Source organism: Euprymna scolopes, chromosome 3 (assembly GCF_053919585.1).
Source record: "Euprymna scolopes isolate OS-2025 chromosome 3, ASM5391958v1, whole genome shotgun sequence".
Lineage (NCBI taxonomy): Eukaryota > Metazoa > Mollusca > Cephalopoda > Sepiida > Sepiolidae > Euprymna > Euprymna scolopes.
In genome coordinates this window covers 47,399,156-47,405,609 of record NC_136484.1, presented here as the reverse complement: position 1 = coordinate 47,405,609, position 6,454 = coordinate 47,399,156, and the positions used below count along the sequence as shown (strand labels likewise).

The 6,454-nt window shown below is 34.4% G+C and overlaps 1 pseudogene; it reads right to left on the bottom strand.

The window, feature by feature from the left end:
• LOC145265656 (5S ribosomal RNA) overlaps positions 1-105 on the bottom strand; it is a 117-nt pseudogene extending 12 nt beyond the window's left edge.
• Positions 106-6,454: the final 6,349 nt, after the last annotated feature.

The window sequence follows — 6,454 nt, the reverse complement described above, 5'->3', positions numbered from 1 at the left end:
CTCGCCTTCCCAAATGGTCTCCCATCTGGTACTGGACAGGCTCAACATTGCTTAACTTCGGTGATCTGACGAGAACCGGCGTGTCAACGTGATTGTGCCGTATATATTAAAACTAAAAATATTGTGTCGTATATATTAACACTAAAAATACCCTTGATAGCCCTGGCAAAGCATCAAGTATTCAGCTACCGACAAGATTTGAATTACACTACAAACTCGTGTAGTGAGTTCAATCTCGGCTGCGGTCGCGCTGGGGGGGATTATTATTATGTTGATTATTATTAGAATAGTAGATTAAAAATACTCTTTAGATGCTTCGGTATAGGCTCTCCCCCATGTTGTGTTTCAGGTTTTTCAACATTATACTTGTTCAGCCAGAAACTCAGGTTGGCTTTGAATGAAAACAAATTCCCATTCAGAAAGAGACGCGTTACGCAACTGTATGTCACGCTGCAGACATGAAACATAGTATTATATTGTCCTCGTTCAACAATTGCCCAGAGAAGAATACATTCGGTCACATCAATCAAGCACAATAACGGATGTTGTATGTAAAAAAAAAGAAGAAAACTGATTAACAAACAAACGATATTGTGCAGATGATTTTATTGAAAGATAAAAAAAGGAAAATATCAAATAATAATCTTTTTTTCTTCTTCTCCCTCTTTTACTTCTACTTAATTGTACTTCTTTAACACTATTTTCATTCTTTTTCTTCTTTCTTTCATTTCTGTTTTCGTCTTCTTCATTCTCCGCTTTTTTTTTTCCTCATCTGTTATAATATAGTCGTATTCCTGTCTGTTCACAATTTGGTTAATATATACAAAGAGTACACTGTTTCGCAAATAGATTTTAATACTAAAAACGGACTTTTATATATTTTATTCCTGCATGATTTTTATATATACTATTTATTCAAAAGGAATCAACATGCAAGAGGTTATCTAATTTGCATATTACATTAAAGAAAATCTGTTTTAATAATTAGCTCTAAACTTTTAATGGAAATTAGTAATAGAATTGTTTGAAGTATTCTATTTAGAAATATTATGTAAAGTTAATTTATTTAACTTATTTTTTAATTTAATTTACATTTAGTTTAATCTATTTTTAATTATTATTATAACCAACATCATCTACGTTTTAAAAACAGAAATAAATTTTCATTTAACCTATCAGTTATTTCCCTTTAAGTTATGAGATTTTATTTCCCTGTTTGAATTTCATAGATGAAGATGGCTATGGTCTAGATTTAAAAAAATCTAAAATATGGTAAACTTTCAGAAATATCGTAACAGCTTAGGATATTTGGTGCATTTTAAATAGTATGTAACTAAATCCTCCGCCCAGCAATATGTTTTTATTTTATCTGGCAACGCTGGGTATGTACAGCTAGTGCTGAAATAACTTTACCTCCTACTATTTCCCTGTTCATTTATACAGTTATTGTTTTTTTTTTTTTAATTCTGATAAGGCGTCGAGCAATTTAGGTTTTCTTTCTCCATTTAAAAAAAATCATATCGTTCAGATTTTTATCCTTTTATTATTCATACATACATGTATATGCTAAGGTCAACCTAAGAAAGGAGTTATTTCCCTTGGGCGGAATAAAAGTTGAGAGGTAAAGGAGAATTCGCCATGACACTTTGAGAGGATACATATGCGGCTTCAACCCGAAACACTGTCATTGCACATCCAGTGGTTGTAGTATCATAATTTCCATCGGACTTTATTAAATAAATCTGTGAAACATTTCACTTCATTGTTGCATCGTTTGCACGTGAATATCGCACAGTCGCACATTTGTAAAACGTGTCACATCGTCGTCATTATCATCACCATCATCATCATCATCATCATCATGAGTCGCATTTCCCACCTGACTTATTTTCACCACTTCCTCCGATCTAGAGCAAGTTGGTTGATGGACGCCCAACTGTTGACAGATGTCCAATCAAAAACATTTTCTCTCCACCTTCTCCTTCGCTTTCCTCTGTCTCTTTTGCCTTCTAACATACCCTCAAAGCATAACTTTGACAAGCCAGTGGTTGATCGTTTGACAAGGCCAAAATGTTTAAGGGTTTACTTTGAATTATATTAAATAGAGGGACGAGGGAAGTAGTTTGACGGGGGGGGGAGGGTTCGGTCAGGCGATGTCTCGTAATGAAACGCATATCGTGATTTCGAAACACCTCAATGCGATTGGCTACTTGTTTAGCCCATGTGATACAACCAATGCCATACAAAACTACTGGGAAAACAAATTAAATACCGTAACAGTATTAAGTGCTAACTTAATCTCCTCTCCCCAACTATTTTAAAACGTGAATTCAACAATATTAAATATTGGGATATAGAACAATATCCAAACAGTTGATGGCTCCATTGAGTTCTGTTGGAACAATAATTCGGCACCGAAAGTCTCACAAATCAACCCTTCCTTTAGCCAAATAAGGTCGTCCTCGAAAAATGACCAAACGTGCTGAAAGGTTATTAATAAGGAAGGTTATGAATTCGCCTAGATTTACTCTTGGAGAGCTGCAGAAGGACTTAGAAAACAGTGAAATTAAAGCTATCAAGGACACAATCAGTGAAACCTTTCACCTTAAAGACATCTTCTCCAGATCAGCAAGGAAAACTCCTCTTCTTAAGCCAAAGCATGTTCGTGCTATGCTTGATTTTGCAAATGAGTAAGCAAGCAAGCTTCTAGAGTTTTGGCATAACATGCTTTGGTCAGATGAGATCAACATTGACTTGTTTGGCAGTCCAAAAACACCGAAAGTTTGGAGAAAAAAAGGTACTGAATACCAGTCAAAAAACACTATTCCAACAGTAAAATTTGGGGGAGGATCCATTATGATCTGGGGTTGTTTTAGTGCAGGAGGTGTAGGAAAAGTGAAAATAATAAAAGGAAAATGAATGGAGCACTTTATAGGAGTATCTTGGAGAAAAACCTTTAAAAAAAGTGTGAAGTTACTCAAATTGAAATCAGACTGGATCTTTCAACATGATAACGATCCAAAACACACTGCGAAACTCACACAAAATTGGTTTAATTCAAATAGAATGTTTTAAAGTGGCCTAGTCAATCTCCAGATCTCAACCCTATAGAGAATTTATGAGGAGAATTGAAATTACGGGTCCATAGAAGAGAACCTTCAAATCTGCGAGAATTGGAGAGAATTTGTGTGGAAGAATGGAATAAAATAACACAAGACACATGTAAGAAGTTCGTAAGAGATTACTCAAAACGTCTGCACGCTGTAAGCAACAATAATGGTTATGCTACAAAATACTAGATATTATTTTGTAAATGTGTCATAAACTTTTGCGTTACTAATTATTGAGTTTTCTTTTCGCGTTGTGTTAAGTTATTATTTTTTATTTTTCCCACTGTTCCTATCTTAGTTTCAATACATTTTCTATGTTTATAAAAATAGTTTCATTACCATTTAGAAGCTAGAAATACAAAAACTGACAGTTTCAAATGTGTATTGTAAACTTTCGCAGGGCGCTGTATAGTGCTGTAAATAGTGCCTGATTGGTTGAATTGGTCATGTGAGATTCGAAACACACACACACACACACACACACACACACACACACACACACACACACACATATATATATATATTTATATACATATATATATATATATATATATAAAGCAAAATATGTGTGTGTTTGTATGTCTCGACGAAACTTTCGATACACGGGACGGATCCTCACGAGATCAGTATCGTTTTCATGCTCTACCCGTCAGACGACGAATATTGAAAAATTGGCCCCAAACATTCATTCCTTCACCCTCAACTGGGAAGTTTTGTACAAGCAATGGTCGCTTTTTCGCCGACATTTTAGCAAATCATTGTCACCATTAGGTTGACTACGCTTAATTTCAACGCTCTTCACTTCCGGTTGCGCGATGGAAACATTGGCTAAGATAAGACGTTACACTCTTTTTCCTCCTTGAGTTACGGGGTTGAGCCTGCTTGCCTACTACCACTTTGTTTTGTTTTTGTCTTTTCTTACATCTCTCTTCACCAAACTGTCTACTGTTGTTTTGATCCCCCTGCTACTACCAATTTCTTTTTTTACACCTCCGGGGTTCCTTACTACACCTCCACACACCCGTTAGTCTATAATATAAAGGCAAAATGGGTGTATGTGTGTGTGCTTGTATGTCTGCCAGAAACTTTCGACAGGCGCGTCAGACCGTGACAAAATCGGTATCGTTTTTAAGCTCAATATCTCTGACGACAAATATAAAAAAATGGCCTAAAGCATTAATTTTTTCATCGTCAATTGGGCCGTTTTTACAAGGAGGGAGGGGGTCATTTTTTTCGTCGATATTTTTACAAGTCATTAAAACCTCGCGTCAACGTCGTCGCATAAAAGACGTTATTTCGACTGCCCATGATGACACGATCGCGGTGTGCGCATTGATAAGACCGTTTGCTTGTTTTTCTCACCTCCTTTCCCTCCTGTGCCTTACGGGTTCGAGCCTGTCTACTACTCCTAATTTTTACACACACCTCCACACACCCGGAAACGCCGGCCACCCATGCTAGTAATATATATAAAAACAAAAACGTTACTTGCTGTTCAGAACATAGAGAGGGGTGTGGTTAATTAAGGTCCCGCGTAATAGCATCAACAATCCCTGTGTAATCTAACCAGTAGCAATCCAAACTTTAAGTGTAATTTGTATAAATTTCTTTTTAACTGCAACATGTTCGTTTTCTTGGCAGTTATGTAAACGGTTCGTTTCAGAGTCAGGTACTTACAGGGAACACCACGTGAAGGTTACCAACATCCACAGTGAAAGTTGTGCTATCTCTTCGAAAGGATTCGAACACGGGGCTTGACTACTGCCATCTTCCAATCGGTAGTTAAGGTTTGGATATCTCACTCACCAGATCTTAACCCCACCCCACGTAGATTTTTATGTGTTATTCCAACGATAATGTCTATCAAAACAATCCCTATGCTATTCCCAAAATGAAGAGGGTCACCACAGTTAAAGTGAGGGAAATCCCAAGAGAGTAGTGTGTCAGGGTTAGTAAAAATCTTTACCGTTGTAACCACGCAAACCATTAAAACATTTTTTACTGTTGTAACCAGGTAAACCATTAAAATCATTGTGAACAGTAAAACAGTTGTACCGTTGTAACCATTAAAATTATTGAAATCATTAAAACGTTTTTACCTTGCATCCACGTAAACCATTAAAATCATTGTAAACATTAAAACATTTATACAGTTGTAACCAGGTAAAACATTAAAATCATTGGAAACATAAAAATATTTGTGCCGTTGTAACCAGGTAAACCATTTAAATCATTGGAAACATTAAAACATTTATACCGTCGTAACCAGGTAAAACATTAAAATCATTGTGAACATTAAAACATTTGTAACCAAATAAATCATTAAAATCATTGTAAACATTAAAAAATTTGTACCGTTGTAACCAAGTTAACCATTAAAATCATTGTAAACATTGAAACATTTGTATCCTTGTAACCAGGTAAAACATTAAAATCATTGTAAGCATTAAAACATTTGTACCGTTGTAACCAAGTAAACAATTAAAATCATTGTAAACATTAAAAAATTTGTACCGTTGTAACCAAGTAAACCATTAAAATCATTGTAAACATTGAAACATTTGTACCGTTGTAACTAAGTAAACCATTAAAATCATTGTAAACATTGAAACATTTGTACCGTTGTAACTAAGTAAACCATTAAAATCATTGTAAACATTAAAATATTTGTATCGTGTTAACCAAGTAAAAACTATTAAAATCATTAAAACATTTGTACCGTTGTAACCAAGTTAACCATTAAAATCATTGTGAACATTAAAACATTTGTATCGTTGTAACGAAGTAAACCATTAAAATCATTGTAAACATTGAAACAGTTGTACCGTTGTAACCAAGTAAACCATTAAAATCATTGTGAACATTAAAACATTTGTACCGTTGTAACCAAGTAAACCATTAAAATCATTGTGAACATTAAAACATTTGTACCGCTGTTACCAAGTAAATCATTAAAATCATTGTGAACATTAAAACATTTGTACCGTTGTTACCAAGTAAACCATTAAAATCATTGTGAACATTAAAACATTTGTACCGTTGTTACCAAGTAAACCATTAAAATCATTGTAAACATTGAAACATTTGTACCGTTGTAACCAAGTAAACCATTAAAATCATTGTGAACATTAAAACATTTCTACCGTTGTAACCAAGTAAACCATTAAAATCATTGTGAACATTAAAACAGTTGTACCGTTGTAACCAAGTAAACCATTAAAATCATTGTGAACATTAAAACATTTGTACCGTTGTAACCAAGTAAAACATTAAAATCATTGTAAACATTAAAACAGTTGTACCGTTGTAACCAAGTAAACCATTAAAATCATTGTGAACATTAA